The 20,575-nt window shown below is 40.5% G+C and overlaps 1 long non-coding RNA gene across 1 annotated transcript in view; it reads right to left on the reverse strand.

Annotated features, from left to right (window-relative positions):
* Positions 1–19,292, reverse strand: part of LOC110300809 — a 65,403-nt gene extending 46,111 nt beyond the window's left edge. Inside the window, exons 1-2 of the long non-coding RNA XR_002378637.1 lie at positions 19,079–19,292; positions 11,650–11,683 (exon numbers count right to left, since the gene is read on the reverse strand). This is a non-coding gene — a long non-coding RNA (uncharacterized LOC110300809). The remainder of the gene's footprint in view (positions 1–11,649; positions 11,684–19,078) is intronic.
* Positions 19,293–20,575: the final 1,283 nt, after the last annotated feature.

Genomic DNA, 20,575 nt, shown 5'->3' on the forward strand with positions numbered 1-20,575 from the left:
AGCATGGAAGTGTAAGCCGAATAAACCCTTTCCTCCCCAACTTGCTTCTTGGTCATGATGTTTGTGCAGGAATAGAAACCCTGACTAAGACAGAGGTGTTAGTTAATGTTATCTTACAGCACCTCCTGGTGTTTACATATTGAAGATTAAAATCTTAGATGCTCCAGACTTTCACCCCCGAAGCCAAAGAAATTGGAATGACATTTTTATGATAAAAAGAAAACAGAACAAACTCACTTATAAACTTTTTTTTTGAAAAATGAATAAGCAGGGATTCTAGGTTCTAGCCATCCGTTTATTTTTCATAAGGAAGAAAATGGCACCTATTCACAGGATAGCCCCACTTTCGAAAACAACTTGCCAGCTGGTTTCCAGCTGGAATTTCATCAGATTTTTTAAAAGCAATTTATTTTTAGTTATCGACCAAAATAACTGATCATTGCTTAGGAACTAGAAGATATATTCTTGTCACAATTACATCCCAAAATGAGAGATGATCACTTGTCTTATCAAAGTTGTGTGGTTAGATAGCAAGTGTTTGGTTGTATCTCATCTTCAGTTGGGGGGTGAAACAAGACAGAGCCATCCCCTCCCCGAAGTCTCAGCTGGAGCACAGAAAGTGTTGGGAAACACACCCTCTGGGTCAAAAAATAGTTAGGACTATTGATAAGCCGATCAACAACCAAATACATGCTGCTTTTGCTAAAGCCATGTTCATGCCCAGCTGGGCCCTTAGTGTCTGCTCACTCTGGGAAGTTCTCAACATGTACAAGTTTTAGGCTCACCAGAGAACAGGTTATAGCTAGTAGATGCTGGGGCAAAGGGAGCGGCAGGTCATCAAGGGAAAAGAAAGCATTGCCATGCACACCAGTTGATTTTGTGTGTCAACTTGACACAAGCTGGAGTTATTACAGAGAACGGAGCTTCAGTTGAGGAAATGCCTCCATGAGATCCAGCCATAAGGCATTTTCTCAATTAGTGATCAAGGGAGGAAGGCCCCTTGTGGGTGGTGCCATCCCTGGGCTGGTGGTCTTAGGTTATATAAGAAAACATGCTGAGCAAGCCAAGGAAAGCAAGCCAGTAAGTAACATCCCTCCATGGCCTCTGCATCAGCTCCTGCTTCCTGACCTGATTGAGTTCCAGTCCTGACTTCCTTTGGTGATGAATAGCACTGTGGAAGTGTAAGCTGAATAAACCATTTCTTCCACAACTTGCTTCTTGGTCATGATGTTTGTGCAGGAATAGAAACCCTGACTAAGACACCATGTTAACCTAATGTTGAGGAATTCAAGCCAGTGACTCCACTACCACCCCCATCCTTATACCTACATTTTCTTGAGACTTCTGGTTAGATCATCAACCTCCATGAGAAAAGCAGCATGAGGAAGCATGCTTGGTACATTTTTCTGTATTAGTGTCTCTGAAATGATTTGAAGGTATGGGGTGGGGGGATGTGAAAGCGAAATTGTCTTTAAGATTATCTGTGAATTTCATTTATCCATACCGGCCCTCACCACAATTCCACAGGCGATTCAGAGTCAACTGGAGTTCATGTCTCCCCTGTGGAAACTGGACAGACAGATCAAGGGGAAAGGAGGGAAATATTTGTCATGGATCTACATAGAGCACATAACGGCACAGCTGATTCCTTCCTAATGTCATCCATGTGTGACTAATAGATAGCATGTTTTGGTACAAGCCCAATGATAAGCTGGAAATGTGAAAATCCAGAAATCGGTAACTCTAAAATGATCTTCCTACCTAAGCTCTAAGCTCTTCCTTTTCCAGTTTCTTGTGCTTGTGTGTTATTAAGACACGTTTCTTTTACTATCAGAGATCAGCCGGTGCTTTTTAATTATTCACACTCCCCTGGAAACAAAGTTACTTTAATGTAATTATGTCTGCGATTTAAACATCACCAGTATAAGCCATTTACAGTTCTTTAGGAATTTGACAGACGCGTTTGCCATTTTATTAAGAGACACAAGCAATTTCTCACTTGGGCTTTTTTGATATTTTTGTTTTGTGTCTAAAGGATCGCAGAGCAACAACCAAAAGGAGAAGATGATGTTTCTCTCAGAGATACAGTATACTGTTGTAGCTATGTAAATTCTACCCAGATAAAAACATTCATTTAGTTTACAGTTTTATACAACTGTATGTATAATGTAATGTTTTCCCATGCTACCTCCTGTCCTATATGTACTGAAAGAATTTGTTCACATGAGAATAAAAGGGGCGTTGCATAATTGAAGAAGATGCAGATGCCATCACATAAACAGGCTGTAAAAAGCATAAATGTAGATGCCTAGCATAAACAGGCAGGCAGGGTGTGAGCGACTGTCTGACTGCTACTGTGAGAGGAAGAGTGGTCAGTGGTTAGCAATGGATGTTGCGTGTTCTAAAGCCATTTTATCTTCTCTTAGGAAGCTGGTTTTCTAATTATCCTCCAACTTTGAATAGCATGAGGGAGGGGGCGTTTGGGATGGAAAATGTAAGTGCAGCTGTTCTGATATGAAAACCTCTACAACTTTATCCTTGAAGTACCCATCAACCTTTTACAAGTTCTGAAAAGGCCTCACGCTAGCGTTTATGCCCGCCTCAATATATAAAGTTTACACTTGGCTAGGATTTGACTCTTGGGAAATTATTCTGAAAGAAACAAGTTAGGAAGGTATAAACACAAGCGGGTAAAGCAGAATAGAAAAAAAAATATGAGAGAGAGAGAGAGATAGTTCCTGGTACAATGAAGGGGCAACTGCACGTTCCTCAATTTTGATCTCTGTGTGTGTAGGAACAAAATAGACAAATTCTGCTTTTGGTATCAGAGTTCCTGGCAACTGACAACAAAAATTATGTTTCAAAAAGATAAAATAAGGGAGAATGTAGAAGCCCCGTGCTTCAACACCTCAGAGAGATAAACATAAAAATAATGTGTGCTTCGACCACAGCATACCATCAAATAATTTGCAGTTAGGACTGGTGTCTTCGTCAGGGTTTCTATTCCTGCACAAACATCATGACCAAGAAGCAAGTTGGGGAGGAAAGGGTTTATTCAGCTTACACTTCCATGCTGTTGTTCATCACCAAAGGAAGTCAGGACTGGAACTCAGACAAGTCAGGGAGCAGGAGCTGATACAGAGGCCATGGAGGGATGTTCTTTACTGGCTTNCCTCCCCTGGCTTGCTCAGCCTACTCTCTTAAGAACCCAAGACCACCAGCCCAGGGATGGTCCCACCCACAAGGGGCCTTTCCCCCTTGATCACTAATTGAGAAAATGCCTTACAGTTGGATCTCATGGAGGCATTTCCTCAACTGAAGCTCCTTTCTCTGTGATAACTCCAGCTGTGTCAAGTTGACACAAAAATAGCCAGTACAACTGGTCTCTAGATTTCATTGTGAACTGAACAATTTCCTTTTTTGTTAATGTTTTGGTGTTTGTTTGTTTGTTTGAGCCAGGGTGTCTCTGTGTAGTTCTGACAGTCCTGGAACTTGCTATGTAGACCACGCTGGCCTTGAACTTGAAAAGATCTGTCTGCCTCTGCCTCTGCCTCCCTCCCCCCTTTTTCTAACATAGGCCCTTCTCTTTCTACTTAGACATATTTGCAATTCAACCACTGGATTGACTTGCTCCTCTTTTTATGCTTCATTTAAGACTAAACCAGGGCCGTGAGTGTAACTCAGTGGGCAGAGTACTCACCCAGCATGCTTAAGCAGGGAGTTCCATGCCCAGCAATCCACACCCCACCTCACCCTGCCACCCCCAGAGAAGAAAACAAATCACTGTACTTTGGATTCTAGTGGGTTTCACTTCATTAATATCTCCCTTTCCTCTGCTGTACTTAACGCTGGACAATGAAGAGGCCTTGGGGGTATGCAAACAACTCTCACCAAACTTCTCTAAGGCCACTTTCTTAAAGATTTGATAATGGTCTGGGGCACATCACTGACTCAGTAGAGAAATCTGCGCATTATCAGGAAGACAGAGTTCAGATTCCCAGCACTGGCTCACAAAGCCAGGGGTGGCATTGCAAAACTCAGCACCAACACCTCTTCATCTCTTTTGAACCATGTATTCCTCTTCCCCCAAAAATGGTGGCTCTCAACCTCCCTCATCCAGAGACCCTTGTTGTGGTTACCCCCACCCTTAAAAATATTTTCATTGCTACTTCATAACCATAATGTTGCTACGGTTATGAATCTTAATGCAAATATCTGTGTTTCCTGATGGTCTTAGGTGACCCCTATGAAAAGATCTCGACCCACAGGTTGAGAACCACGGCTCTAAAAGGAAGCAACACAGCTAATCACATCTTGTCTGTGAGGATGTGACCTGCAGTTTACCTCTTCAACTGAAGTGATTTTTGTCCGTTGTGCTTTCTAATTCAAGTTCTAAGTCAAAATGTCCAACTCACAGGCAAAAAGGAAAAGAACTCCTGTCGCGGATGACTTCCCACAGGTGGGAGCCAGCTCCGTCTGTTGATAATCACAGGTAGCCGGATCCCCCAGGTGTGTGGAAACTGAGTTGTGATAATTAACCATTTCCTCCGGAATATTCACTTTATTCTTCTACCGTTACCATGCTTACAGGCCAACCTTTGCTGCATCCTCAAAGCCGGGAACACAAGAGGAAAAACTGATGTCATCAGTATGTTTGTAACATCTGTGGACCTTCTTCTCCCCAATTTTGCCTCAGGAGATAGCATTCTAGCTTTCGGTTCCAAGTGTTGCATGTTCCCTTGCTGGATTTCCTATGCTCTGCCATTCTCCGAGCAGCCCCATTAATCCAGATTCTCAAGGGGCCTCCCAGGCTATAACATCCTTTAAATTGAAGACTTGCTCTGGTGTGTGCTTCATGGGGAATCTGCTGAACTGCTCTCTTATCCATAGATTGGTGAAAACTGTTGATTTAAAACAGGTGTGTGTATAAATTGCTTGCTTTGTTAAAAAAAAGACTTGAATATTACTATCATCTTACCCCTAAAGAGCTGCAACTAGGTATCTTTTCTTTCCCCAAGCTGCCCACTTAAGACCCATTAGTCTCTTCCTATACTGGTAGAAATGAGCTTATAGAACACGGCTGGGGATATACAGCCCTAAAGATAAGGAGGTAAATGTACCCAGTAGAATCTCCAATGAAATGCTCTCTTTTAAAAGTACTTGAAGCAAACTGGTTAAAAAATAAAAAGTTTGGCAGTGTTTTCAACTTTTTATAACTCTGTACACATATTCTAAACATTAAATAATCATAAGAACTTATTGTTTAGGATATCTAGAACTCAACGATAGACAGGTGTGGTGACCACCTGCAATCCTAGCACTTGGGAGGCCACGTAACAGCCCCCCATAAGACCTTAGCACAATAGTTTCCATGATGGTAATACCACTCAGGCCTTGGAACCCAGTATAGTAGCTGGCTGGCTAATGTAGATTTCTACTGGCTTGGGCTTGTATGAGTTGTCTTCTCTAGTGGATACCCCACAACCTTTTTGAAGGTCCCAAGAGACCAGACCTTAAGACAACAGATTCTCAGAGTCCTTTGGCAGAACAAAAGAAGAGTGAGGTGGTCAAGGGACCGACCCCTAGGGAGTCCAACCTGAAACATCCCAGGGACGCTGGACCCCCTTTGATCAATTGCTATCTAACCCCTCACACCTTAAGGGAATCTGGCACCTAAATCATCTCAAAGTCAAAGATGCTTGGTCTATCACCACTGATGTAAGTCTGCTTAAGGCACCTTCTGTTTAGGACAGAAAGAAGAGGCCAGATGTGACCAGTCCCAGGATCTGTGTGAGATGTCTCACTGGACTCCCTAGGTCTGTCCAGGTATATGAGTATGTGATAGCCACCCCTGGTCGTCTTTATAATATGTTTTTCTGTATGTGTCTGTCAGTTCTGTTAGGTAGAGAAACTGATCTAAAATGGAGGAAGAGAGTGAGCTATCCTGTGATCTCAGCCACCAGGCTACCCCCACCCCAGCACCATGCCCCACTTTCCAACCATGAGTGTGGCTACAGCTGTGGTAATTGCTGCTGTTGCTCTGGTGACATGGTCCAGAAGACAAGCCTAGAACTAGTGGGACCTCTCTACCTAAATCTGAATCGCTCCAGAGCCCAACCCATGCACAAAGAAAATAAACAGTCCAAAAGGAAAGATACCAACCTGAAGGGTCAGCAACAAAGAAATGGGCAATAGTTCTTGCTGGATGAGAGACCCATACTCCCTGCCATGATTGGAAAACAGATGACCACCAGACTCCCCCAGGCCACCCATGTGGGGACAACTAAGGTTTAGGAGTTACTTCAGCCCAGATATTATTCCTAGAATTGGATTGCCCTGTTACCTATGGTCCAGCAATGACCTGGTCTTCATGACCAATATTTCCTTAAATCTAACAAAGGTCCTAAATGTTGATTGAACCCTACATTGTGCCCAGAGGCCACAAAGCTCAAGACAAGTAAACAAAATATGTTCTTGAGACCAGGGCAAATTGGGCCCACCTCCTAAGTTTTGCCTTCCTAAGGGCCTGATGATGCGCCGCATATCATGAATTTCATAGAGCAGAAATGACTAGCTATCCCCTCCCAACATCCTTTCAGGCCTTCCTGCAGATCCAGGGGACTATTCATCAGATGGTTGGAGCCCTTGCTGGTGTTTGAGCCTGTCAACAAGTTCCAGCCTGGTGACTTTGTATGAGTAAGCAGAATCTCGATGTGGAGCCTGGAGCCAACATGCAAAGGTCTATACTCTGTGGTCCTCACCATCCCTCCAGGGGTAAGGGGTTGCCAGTGTCACCCTGTGAACCTTGACACCTGCTGAAGAAGGCTACAGAAGACAAGGACAAATGGATTGTTACTACATCCTTCGAGTTCCTAACGATAAGACTGACATATATATAATTATAGTTGTCTATATTGCCTTTTTCATCTCCCTGTGGGAAAGTCCCCAAACCCCCATAAGCCAAGAACACCAAAATTGAGAAGCTCATAGCCAATCTATCTTATGAGACCCAGCACACCTTCCACATAGATTCCTGTAAAATTTTATATCAAGAGGCTGTTAGGAAATGGTTTACTTGCTCCTGGGAGGAGCACACCCCTGGGGCTATAGGTCCACTGGTGAAGAGAAGCGGCTATGATCAATTTAGTACTATGTCAGAGACTATCATGCTCAGTGGGGCTGCACACTGATGCCTTCGTAGTCCTAAATCGGTTTACACGGAGGAGAAACCACTCCTTTGCATCGCGTGCATGTTATACCATGGATGTTCATCTAAAATGGAAAAGAGGACAGAGCCCCCCTAAATCTAGATTATGGGTTTCTCTGTGTGCAGCAAACTCACCCTACCGTTCCTCTGCTGGTGGGAGCTGGCATTGTGGGCTCTTACTGGAGTTTGAGGATAAGTCCTAGTTATGGGGGATAAAAATGTAAAATGCCTCAGTGTCTCAGTATCAAGTAACCACAGACCTGAACAGCAGTCAGGCTGGCTAAACCTAGGTAAGTAAAGTGGGCGTGACAAGCCTCTGTTAGAGGCTGAGAGATGAGCCATATACACAGACAGCAACATACATTTGCACCTGCAAATATGTAGATGTACATACCATGCATACATACACATGCAGAAAATAATTCCTAATGAATTAGTAGAGAAAGCAAATGGTATTTTGTAGACATTTGAGTTGCCCCCTCATCTCTGAAACTATAAGTAAAAATATTGCCTTGCTATGAAAATATAACTCCAAATAAGCTCTAAGCCCGTGGTCCTCAGCCTGTGACACTTTAAGACAGATTCTTATATTCTGGTGACTCCAACCATAGAATTATTTCATTGCTACTTCATAGCTGTCATTTTGTTACTGTTATGAATTGTAATGTAAATACCTGATATGCAGGATATCTGATATGTGACTGCCAACGTGGAGAATCACTGCTCTACACCATCTCCCTTGCCCTGTTTCCTCTCCTGAGACACCCCAATGAGAAATTCTGGACATATTGTTCTTTAGTAGAATTCCATTTTCATTAAAAACATAAAGAAGGGATTAATTTTCTCTCACAAAGTGAGAGGTAAGCCAGGGAGCTGAGAGGAAGACTGGTAAATCATAGGGAAGATTCTCTCCAGAGCAGGATGGGGCCTACGAGCTTGGGGAGATCCTTCTACCTCACCTCGTATCCTTCATTGTAAGATAGGGCAATTGCATCTGTGCACGGTGTTGCCTGTGTATGGTTTCAACTACTCTGGAGGGTGAGGCAGGAGGATTGCTTGAGCACAGGCACTTGAGAGTAGCCCAGGCAACACAGTGAGAAAAGGGAAAGAGGAGGATGGGGAAGATGCAGAGGTTGGTGATGAGGGGGGTGAAGATAAAGAAGAGAAAAATGACAACTGAAAGAGATAGGCAAACTCCAAGAGCATATATCTATGTTTAACTTCTTAGTTTTCCAAGTTAATATAAAGATCCTCCAAGAACACTGATAACTATAGTGAATAGTGCTGCTAATTATCCTTTGATCCACATTCAAATTAAGCATAAAATGCATAAATACATTAAAAGATGATACATTTAAGCATAAAAATAAGTAAGTATATTAAGAGGTGATGCACACTAAGGAAAAATTAAACAAAACATTTGATGCCACTAAAGAAGACCTAATCTTAAAGACAGCAGAAACAAAGGTTCGTGACACCGTGTAATAACTTCTGGTCTGTGAGAGGAGATATATTGAACATTAACTCATTATATATTTTTTACTGGGTAAATAAGATGTGTTGGTTCTAGTAGACCCATGCTCATCGTAAAGATTTTTCTAACATGATTCATTTGTTTTTATGAGTGTGATATCATCATCTGAGACTGTGAGGGACAGTTAATAGGATAATCCATATCCCAGACTCAGAGAAAAGAAAATAAGCTGGGTCAAAGATCATGCTCGTCAATAATTTCATGAATGAAGCAGGTAGACCTGACTACTTAATGACTATGGGAAACGATTTTAAATAGAGACACATGTAGAATTGTGATGCGTGAAAATACCTTCTAGTGCTGGAGAAATGGCTCAGCGGTTACTGTTCTTTCTGAGGACCCAAGTTCAGTTACCAAAACCCATTATCAGGAAACCCATAGCTGCCAGTAACTACAGCCCCAGAGGATGTGACACCCTCTTCTTTCTGCTGAAGACATTCCCTCTTGTGGCATACACACTTACCAAATACACATGTAGATGCATAAATAACAAAAAAATTAAAAAGTATAAAAATCTTATTTTTTGTCCATGCCATTTCTTTATCCATTTCAGAAGTATGGTTTTCTTTCCAGTCCCAGGGAAGAGATTGCTTATCATCCTCAGACTTAACATTTCATCGGCTTTTGTTTGCAGTTTGCTATGATGCTATTTCTGTGTCCTGTCTTCTTATTGATAGTATTGTTCTCACTTGCTAGGATGTTTGTTCTGGATGTTTGCCCTGGATTTGCTGCTAAGCAGTCATCTTAACCTCTCAACACTCTGCGTTTTCTCACTGTACTCTGAGGCTTTCGCTATATAATTGAAATATATATTTTTAATATTTTTCATTAGACACTAAAATGATCTACAGACAATCCACAGCTCAAGATGTGCAACTTTTAGCCTGTGTGGTTGCTCATACTTGTAATACTAGCTTATGGAAGGCCCAGCCAGCAAGACTGTCATGAGTTTGAGGCCAGACTGGGCAACGTAGTGAGTTGTAGACCAGCCTAGACTATAGACAGATGTGTTGACTTGAAATAAAATATAACATTTAATAATAATAGTTTAAAAGGAAACCAAGGGAATAATACCATTTAACCAACATTGTGAAGGGGGAGTGAGAGGGAGGGGAACCTGATCTGGTATTGGGTGAGGGAAAAAGATTAAAGCCCCGAGGGCCAGCAGAAAGAATGTAAACAAGCAACCTGAGGAAATAGGAGGTTGGGGGACCCCCAGAATGCATCTGGGAGGTCAGAGACTCCTAGGACTCAAAGGGAGGGACCTTAGATGAAACACCTGACAATAGGGAGAGGGGACTTATAGAGCCTACCTCCAGTAGGAAGACAACACATCAAGTGAGGGATGGGGTTGCCATCCCACAGTCACAACTCTGACCCATAATTGCTCCTGTCTCAAAGAATTACAGGGGTGGAAATGGAGAGGAGCCTGAGGAAAAGAAGGTCCAGCAACAGGACAAAAGTGGGATGCAGCTCAAGGGGAGGTCCCAGGGCCTGACACCATTACTGAGGCTATGGAGAGCTCACAAAAAGGGATCTATTATCACTGCCCTCCGAAAGACCCAACAAGCAGCTGAAAGAGTCAGTTGCAGATATTTGCACTCAACCAATGGACAGAAGCAGCTGACCCCTGCTGTTGAATTAGGGAAGGCTGAAAGAAGCTGAGGAGAAGGGCGACCCTATAGGAGGACTAGCAGTCTCAATCTGGACCCCTGAGATCTCTCAAACACTAGACCACCAAACAGACAGCATATACCAGCTGATAGGAGGCCCCCAACACACATACAGTAGAGGATTTCCAGGTCTGTGTTCATTCAGAGATGATGCACCTAACCCTCGAGAGACTGGAGGCCCCAGGGAGTTTAGAGGTCAGGTGGGGTGGGGAGGAGGTGTGGGATGTGAAACAGTCAGAGGGGGACCGAGAAATGGAATATGGGGTGTAAAAATAAATTAAAAATAAAATTAAAAAAGAAAAGAATATAAAACATGAAATTAACCTGAAGAAAATGCAAAATAGAAAGATATTCTGCCTTCATGAATTAGAACATCAATATTAAGATATCCATATTACCTGAAGCATTCTATAAATTCAAACAACCCTTTGCTACTTTTCATAAAAATGGAAACGGTAACTATATAATTCACATGCAACCATAGAGAAATATAGTCAAAGAAATTATGAAAAATGCTAGAAGTGACAAAATAGCTTGCATATATGCATGCATATTTGCATGTATACACAAATATATACAGATATATAATTACATATATGCATATAACTATTTATAGTGTGTGTGTGTGTGTGTGTGTGTGTGTGTGTGTGTGTATTCACACATAGAGAAATAAACACATGCACATGAAGCCAACTGATCTTTGATAAAGGGGCCAAAATGTCACAATCAGAAATGACAGTCTTTTTAATGAAGTTTTGAGGAAACTAACCATTCACAATCAGAAGTCTGAAACTGGACCATCAAATAGATTGAAAGTACAGGAATGGAGAGTCTATACCATAGTCATACAGATCAAAAGAAACTGTAATAACTATATTAATGTCAGACAAGCCCAACTTCAAAGCAAGGAAAATAAGCAGGACCAAAGAGAAGGCTGCAGAATTCTAGACAGTTTTCCAAAAGGACAGTAACCCTGATTGTGTGTGCATCTAACAACAGGGTATTAAAATTCATAAGCAAAATCTGGAAGAACTTAGAGCACAAATAGCCAAATGCATCATTGTGGTTAATGACTTTAATACCACACTCAGTAATAAGTCAAGAAGACAGAATATCAGTAAACATTACAAGCCACCTGTCAGTCCTCATCAATCAACTTTATCTGATTGACATTTATAGACTATTTCACTCAATAAAATCAGAATATACATTCTTCTGAAACTTAGAACACTCACCAAGATGAACTTCATTATGGGCCATAAATCTCACCTTTAAAAAATATAGAAATAACATAGTTATAGGAAGTATTCCTTCAAACCACAAAGGAATTAAACTTGAAATGTCTAACTGAAAGGCATCTAGAAAAATCCCCAAATATTTAAAAAGTGAAGACCAGATGAATAACTCATTGATCATAGAAGATATACCAAGATCAATTTAAATATATCTGATAATAAAATATATTAAAATTTAAAGTCGGTATTTAAAAGTACGTTGCCTTCCTATGCATCATCAATAGGAAATTTGAATTTAAAAATTTTTAATTATGTTATTTTATCCACTTTCACTTAGACATGCAATTGCTTGAAATAGCATGGGGGAAACAATGAATATTGAAACACAAATAAACTAAAATATATGCAATTAGAAAACTGTAATATCCTGATAAAGGGAATTCATCAATGTAAGTAGACAAATAGCCTATGCCCAAGTCCTAGAAGACACACTATTATTAAGAGATCAGATCTTCCCAATTTTATCTATGAAGTTAAGATAATCTCACTCAAATTCCAGCATTCTATTCTAAAGTTGATATGGCAAGGAAACAGACTTAGGATGGAAAAATCATCTTGAAAAAGAGTAATAAATCATAGCATTCACATTTATTATAGTAACTTTTAACATGTACTATACAGTGTTTTGATGTTATTCTATTTTATTTTGTCCTATGGGAAAAGGTATTCCTATGTATTCCAAATTGGTCTTGAATTCTTGCTTCTCCTGCCTTTGTATTCTAAGTTTTGTCATTGTGTACCACCATCAGGCTGTTGACATAGTGTTGGTAAGATAAGACACAGATCAAGAGAACAGACTAGAGGTCATGGAAATATATTCAAACCAATAATGTCAACTTATTTTTGTCAAAAAAAAAAAAACCACCCCACAAGGCAATTCAATGAGGAAAGGAAAATCAACTAAAAGAATTGATAATATACCCATGTATAAATATCAAAATTATAACAATTTTGGAAGAAATTTGAAGGAAACTCTGCATGATTTTGGATTTGTTGATGAATTTTATGTCATGGTTACTTTAAAAACATATTTAACATATAAACATTTGTGTATACCTACAGACATATATACTTATTACATATATATGTATACAATATGAATGAAGAAATGCTACTTGAAATGATAATGCTGCCAAGAACCATAGACTATCTAATAAAATCTCTAGTGTTGATAAATTTTTAAATACTATAACAAAATAACATATATGAAAGAAATATTAATGAATTTGAGATATAACTTAAGAGATGCTCTATTACTGAATAGAAAAGACCCATAGGAAAAATTGTGTGAGAAATATACATATATATGCTTAAGTACTTGTATCCTAAATATGAAAAACCTCATAAAATTCAGTAACAAACCCACTTCATTTTAAAAATGGTCAGTGGATATATAGATACAATCAAAGAATATATATATATATATATATATATATATACATATATGTATATGTATGTGTGTATACATGTATATATATGTGTGTATATATATATATGAAGTGAATATATGAAAATGTGTTCAACATTATAAGTTGTAAGAGAACAAAGATAGCCTCATCAAAGAAAACTAAAGAAAGAATGCAATTCAGAGGAACCATGGAGGAGAAGAAAGCTAGAAAGGAATCCATAATGCCCAACAGAGAAAATCAGCAAAACATTTTATACTAAAGTGGGGCGTTGATTTACCAAGAATTCAGCCTACCAGAACAACCAGTAAAACCATAAAGAATAGCAGTTATTAACAATGACCTCAAATGCAAACAACTTCAACTCACTATTTAAAGACCACAGATGAACTGTTAGATTAAAAACCATGATCTAACTATGTGATGCACAATATACTCTTAAAACTGACACCTGCATACCCATATAAAGGCAGCCAATATGCCTTCAGTAGGGAAACACACAAACCACAAATCCACGCCACAGAATACCATTCAGTGGTGTAAACAAGAGTGATCAAGTCACACAAAAGCACTGATAAACCACAATTTCATTGCTGAGTGAAAGTGGACAGTCTGAAAAGCTCCATGTCTATGATCCTGATACCTAGAAAAATCAAAACTATAAATACAATGAATATACACACTATTCCTGTGGACTTAGGAGGGACAGCATAAAATAGAACACTAAGCATCTTTAGACAGTGGTACTACTACTGTCTGTGACACTACAAATGTAGACACATGACACTTTGTACTCATTGAAACATATCAAATGTTACAACATAAAGAACAAGCTTCAATACAGGCAAATTTTTAAATCCTTAGGTGCTGAAGGGACTCAAGGAGAGAATTATATTATGGCAAAAAGTCTAACTGCATTGCTAATACCAGAGACAATTTTACTGAGATGAGCAAACCTACAAAGCAGTGGCAATGGTTGGAGTACAGAGGATTACATATTAGCCCTGCATTGTATTTTATACTATTTCCCATGATGGTGCAGTTTGAGAATTCTGAGATTAATATGTATGTCTCTAAGAACTGAACAGGTTAAATTTCTTTTTTAAATTATTCTTTTTTAAATTTTTTATTTTTTTAGCATTTTTTAATTAGGTATTTTCTTACATGATAGTTTGATCATTGTCTTTTCCTTCCCCTAATTCCTCCCAGATTTCTCCCATTAATGCCCAACTTCATATTCTCTCTCTCTTTTATCAAAACATCCAAACCAAAACAAAGCCAGAAAGGCACAGAATAAAAAAGTAAAACAAAGCGTGGAGTGTTTTGTGAGCATGCAACCTGCCCTGGGGTGTGGCGTATGTACCCAGTGCTGCACCACTGAAGAAAATTGACTTCCCCTCTCCCAGCAGCTGTGAGTTGCAAACAGAGTGGTTGGGGTGGAACTACGTATCCAATTTCCCTTCTCTATGTTGGGATCTTGTCTACTTTGAACTTGTGCTGGTCTTAACATCAAGTATATACCAACTCAAAATACTGAACATCATGAAAGCAAATAGCTGTATTTTATACTATGATATAGAACTTAATGAAGAGTCCCTAGAAGTTAGAAACACAGATGACTGAAAAAAATATGTATAAATGTTCAACATCCTTAGCCATTGCAGAAACACAAATTAAAACTACGTTGAGGTTTTTAATGTTATCCCAGTCCACAAAAAGGTCAAGATCAATAAAAACAAATGACAGTATATCCTGGCAAGGATCTGGGGCAAGAGGATAACCTTATTGCTGGTGGTAGTACAAACTACTATAGTCAAAATAGGTTACTCAAAACATTGAAAATGAGCCACAAGAATCAGCTATACCACTCTTTGGCAAGTACCTAAAGGTCTCTATATGTTACTACAAAGATACTTCCACATCTATGTTTACTGCTGCTCTATTCATGATAGCCAGAAATTGAAAACAGCAAAAATGTCCATCCACAGAGGAATAGATAGTGAAAATGTGGTACATCTATACAATGGACTAGTATATAATTATTAAGAAAAATTAAATTATGAAACATTCAGGGAGATGGAGCTAGAAGCAATCATCCTGAGTGAGGTAGCTCAAACCCAGAAAGGCTAACATTACATGTTTTCTCTTTTATGTGTATATTACGTTTTAAGCTTTAAATATGTGTGTTTCATTCAGAATATTCACAGAGGTTATGTAGCTAATAAGGGACCAGGGAGTATAAGATGATCTTCCGATGAAAGGGAAATAGAACACAGTATTATAAAAGGATAAAGAGTAAGCTAGAATAGGAAGATTAAATAAGGGTGGGCGAGAGGGCAGGGTAGAGGAAGGGATGTAGAGAGAAGATGACTTTGCATTAAAGACTTTTAAAAGCCATGTCAAAACCCACTAATGTAGACACCTCCTAGAATATATACATATAAAAGGGTTTAAATGGAGTTACCATGTATTGGGTGACACACTGCCCCAACTACTCAAAATATAATACCAAATAAAACCCCCATTGCCAAGAATGGATCATATCTTCTTGAGTCATTGGACAAAGGGATACCATAGACTCCCCTGCCCCAAACATTACAGACTTTTGCCAGTGTTACAGGTTACTTTCCACCACCTGGTATATGACCCTATTGCAGAAGACACCACATACTTATGTTTGAATGTGGCTAAATCAAGCTGGTGCTCACCCCTACTAAGATTCATTGTGCAGGAATATGCTTTACACATTAGTAGGGGAGTAGTCATCAACTGAATCCAACTATGAACCTCATAAGCTATAATAGCAACCTTGTGGAGAGATGTACCCACTTGTGCAACAGTGACACAAACATTATAGGAATTACCAACCACTTTTTGCTTAGATTGAAGACATGTCCCAGGAGGGGACACAATTTGCCTGACACAATTAATGATGGCAAGATTAGGTTTGTCATGGGCCCTAAGGACACACCTAATCTATAATTATTCTGCTTAAATAAATGTAGCAATGCAATGACTCCTACCAACATATCGCTGTACCTATATACCTATGCTTTGTGGAACCCTCATCTTAGAAGCTTCTAGAGACCCATAACTAGACCATGTGCAGGTGACTCTGAAGCACTCACCTTGAGTGGGATCTCTCTATACACTCCTCCCATCCAGGCTCAGGGACTTATCTGGAGGAGGTGGTAGAAAGAGTGTAAGAACTAGAGGCATAACTCCAAGGAAAGATGCATATATGAGCTCACAGAAACCTTGGCAAGCTAAATTTCTTAGTGTTGGAGTAGGAGGTTACTACAGGCAAGAGAAAATAAATGGAATAACCTATTTGGCGATAGCTTAAGAGTTGGAGTAAAATAAAATTGTGTTTTAGCTTACTTCTGGGAACACTTTAGAGATATTTACAGTTATGAAACGTGTGTAATTTTGTAGCACTGTCAAGGAGTATCTGGGTTCATTTTTACTTAATCAATGAAGGAATAAAGAGGAGAGATGACTCTTCCTAGAAGAAGAATCCCAAGTAATCTATCTATGGAATTACTCTGCTTTCAAACAAACTTGAGGTGATTTCCTATCCCTTTAATGTTAGCTCTGCACAGTGACTCTTGCAGAGGACAGGGAGACAAAGCAGCAGGGGGCTGGAGGAGGGGAAGGGACAGTGGAGGAACTTGACCAACACTACCTGAGTGTGTGACCAGAATCAGCAATGATAAGCCGTGTTGCTGGGTTAAGTTCACTCTCCCCAACACATACAGGTAACCTGATCATGAGATAAGCATACATGAAACTAAAAGGGGGATTGTACTGGCTGGTTTTGTGTCAATTTGACACAGGCTGGAGTTATCACAGAGAAAGGAGCTTCAGTTGAGGAAATGCCTCCACGAGATCCAGCTGTAAGGCATTTTCTCAATTAGTGATCAAGGGAGGAGGTCCCCTTGTGGGTGGTGCCATCTCTGGGCTGGTAGTCTTGTTTCTATAAGAGAGCAGGCTGAGCAAGCCAGGGGAAGCAAGCCAGTAAAGAACATTCCTCCGTGGTCTGTGCATCAGCTCCTGCTTCCTGACCTGCTTGAGTTCTAGTCCTCCATCCTTTGGTGATCAACAGCAATGTGGGAAGTGTAAGCTGAATAAACCCTTTCCTCCCCAGCTGCTTCTTGGTCATGATGTTTGTGCAGGAATAGAAACCCTGACTAAGACAGAGGAAAAAGTATCTTTTCCTGCTTGTAATATTACTCATAGACAAGACCTTGTATTTCAGGTTTAAATACTGGGGTTTTCTTACTAGATCCCTTTCACTTACGTAGCTCACTATTCTCTGAAAAAAAAAACAATTGTATTTCTTTATTTGTTAGCAATATAGTCATATCACAAGAAGGCAGCATGGATACTGTTAATGCAATAAATTATATCAAATTTGGGCAATAAGGGATCTAGGAGAGGAAAAATGCAGAGTGGTGATGGGAATCTTAAGCATGTACACTATATATAAAGTGAGCACCTATAGCAGAGGGGATATGAGGAAGCCATCAGTAAAAACTAACAGATGATACACAGAAGTAACCAATTGTTAGTCTCAAAAACACATGCAAAAAAAAAAAAATAGAAAAAACTATACGAATGGTTAGGTTACTCAAGGACAAACAGCCATAGCATAAGGCAATTCCCTTATGAAATGAAGTGGAGAAACGAGAGAAGGAAGTAGATTTCCTATTCCCCATCAGACTATTGCCTTTTCTTTCAAAGATTTCTCTGACCTGGCAGAGACAAAGAACCCATACACTTAAGGAAGAAAGACTCAGCTTGAAATCCTGATTCCTCTGTGTAACATGTGACCTTGGGTAATGCCCAACATCTGTAATACTCTAATTGCCTCATTTGAATAATGAGGAAATAATGTGTATTTCTGGGGTCTTCGGAACAGGCAAAGTGACATAGTGTATTCTATGACGAATGTGATTTCTAATGGAAACTCTGTGCCAGTGGCACTATGGGGTCACCGGGACCTGTACAGATGTGTCTGGGCTTCACTAATCTGAGCTACATCCTGGAGGAGTAACCAGGAATTGGTTCTTCCTGTCGTATCAAGGAGAGAGTGGGGCAAAGGTGAATGGAACGTCACAGTTGTCCTATAATTTTGGAGCTTTTTTCTGCTTGGACCTTCATCTTTCTAGATCCTTCACTGATTTCCTCTACAAGGAGTTGATTGGTACAGTGTCACTCACCAGGTGATGGCCTCTGAAGGACAACAAGAGTCTGGGCTGCTTTGCTATCTTCCATAGACATTTTAAAAAAATCTAAAATAAAAAGCCAGCCGCTACCCCTCCCATAAATTGGATTAAATTATTCAATGTCTCCCTATTAAAATAAAACCAAACTCTTTGGCCTTCGGGCACTGAATAATTTGTCCCAAGTGTTTGCTTTCCTATCCAAATTTAATTGGCTCCATCCTCTCCCTTTCTCTCTAACCTCCAACCACAACCATTTCCTTTCCGTTCCAAGAACACTCAACCGTGTCTTGCCTTAGGGTCTTTTCACAAGCTTTTTACTTCTAAAAAAGCACTCTCTTTGCTACTCTGTGTCGTTGCTAAGACCTATTTTTTTTTTCATTCTTGTATTAACTGTGGAGGCTCCTTAGAAAGGATGCAGGTGACCTTTCAATCTAGGTCAGTCCCATTGTTACATACATCAAACGCCAGGCATTTTTCTTTCCCATCGCTTTCCCGGCTGTAAACATGTCGTTTTCTAAGTGCCATGATTCACTCTGCATCAGACACCCCGAAAGAACTGGCAAGAGCTCTTGCAGGACACCTCACAGCATTTACTGCTGGATCCCCAGCTTCTAGACCACTATTTAGATTTGAGAACCCCAGGAAGCCTCACATTTCTTTCTTTGCCGCATTTTACTTTGTATTAGGTCTCCTGCGTCACTGTGGTCAAATAAGTAGCCCACAAAAGCAACTTACGGAGGGGGACAGGTTTCGGATGAGTTTCCTTCTATCGATGACGGGATGGTTTGGCACAGTAGCTATACCTGTGGTAGCAAAAACATGGAGCAGTGGCTGTTTGCATGGTAGAGGTCAGAAAGCAGAGAGCACAGGCTGGAAACGGTGGGATTTAAAGGCTCACTTCTAGTGACCCACTTCCTCCAGGCAGGCCCATCCTCCTCCGGAATATTACAACAGCGTATGGCAAAGGCACACGTGACCACAGTTGAGTGAAAACAGTGTAGCCAGCAACTTTTATGCCTCTCAGAATAACTAGGACCCTGCAGAGCTGACAGGCTTGGGTAACTGATCTGCCTCTCCTTCCTCCATCAGCAGAATCCAAAACGATCTCCTCAGAGTTCCTCTCTAGCACAAGCGTGTCTCTAGAAATCTCTGCTCCCTCATCACTACCCTCACCAGCAAAGAAAGGCACACTTGGCATCTGACGTGTTCTCTGGGGCCTTCGACCTTCAAGATATTGCCAGAATCTGGGGACCAGGCACTCGAGACATGAGCGAGCATGTAATGGAGTTTCAGATGCAAACTAGTCCCCTGTACATTGCCCCCATCTCCTCTGACACCCGACCCTGCCCCTCTTTTTCCCCTTCCCCTCTTCTCTTCCTCCCAAGTCCCTACCACCCTCTACCCACCCACCGGGATTATTTTGTTCCCCCTTCTAAGTAGTACCATAGCATCCACACTTTGCTCTTCCTTCTTCTTGAGCTTCATATGGTCTGTGAGTTGTATCTTGGGTATTCTGAGCTTTTTTCCTAATATCCACTTATCAGTGAGTATATACCATGGGTGTGCTTTTGTGACTGGGTTACCTCACTTTTCCTCTTTATTCCTGGGTAGCTGCTGTTTATGGAACTGCTCTCTGCTCACAGTGTCTCAGTGACTCTCAGTTGTGCCCAGGGTTGACACGGGAGTCAACACAAGGTGAATAACACTGTTTCCATCTCTTTGTCTCCTGAATCTTTTTCCCCTCCAGGTAGTCAGCAGTCTCACCCCAGAAAGATAAAATGCATTTCTAGAACTGACCTTTAAGTCTTACTAAACTATGAGCTTTCTCCATCTAGAGACCCCCTTAGCAGTTGACAGAACATAGCTGCCTGGGACAATTGCCCATATCTCTGACATATATAAAGAAAAATAATTTTTTTTATTTCCCTTATGACTAAGGATGTTGAATATTTCTTTTTTTTAATTATTTTTTTAATTAGGTATTTTCTTCATTTACATTTCCAATGCTAACCCAAAAGTCCCCCAAACCCTCCTCCCCCACACCCCTCCCCCCTACTCCCACTTCTTGGCCATGGCGTTCCCTTGTACTGAGGCATCCCTGTACTTTCCACTGATGGCCCACTAGGCCATCTTCTGATTCATATGCAGCTAGAGACAAGAGCTCCAGGGGTACTGGTTAGTTCATATTGTTGTTTCACCTATAGGGTTGCAGATCCCTTTAGCTCCTTGGGT

This window comes from Mus caroli, chromosome 8 (assembly GCF_900094665.2).
Source record: "Mus caroli chromosome 8, CAROLI_EIJ_v1.1, whole genome shotgun sequence".
Classification (NCBI taxonomy): Eukaryota; Metazoa; Chordata; class Mammalia; order Rodentia; family Muridae; genus Mus; species Mus caroli.